Genomic DNA, 289 nt, shown 5'->3' with positions numbered 1-289 from the left:
GGTGGGGAATGAGGAAGACTATATCAGAGGTTGTAGGAAGCTGCGAGGTTTGTCTACGCACTAAGTGCGACACACATCAGCCTAAAGGAGACAGGAGAAGACACTTACCACAGATGCACCACTTAAAGATTCACAAATTGACACATTCACATGGAAGGGGTACAAATGGGTGACCATGATTGACCTCTTCAGTAAGGCCGCAATGGCGCACCAGGTGCAAGATAGGTCTTCGGAAGCAGTATTGGCAGCTCTCCGCTTGTGGTTTCAGTTCTACGGAGTTCCCGAACCC

This window comes from Halyomorpha halys, unplaced genomic scaffold, assembly GCF_000696795.3.
Source record: "Halyomorpha halys isolate HHAL.00 unplaced genomic scaffold, Hhal_1.1 Scaffold2030.1, whole genome shotgun sequence".
Lineage (NCBI taxonomy): Eukaryota > Metazoa > Arthropoda > Insecta > Hemiptera > Pentatomidae > Halyomorpha > Halyomorpha halys.
Note: the sequence above shows the minus strand (reverse complement) of the source record.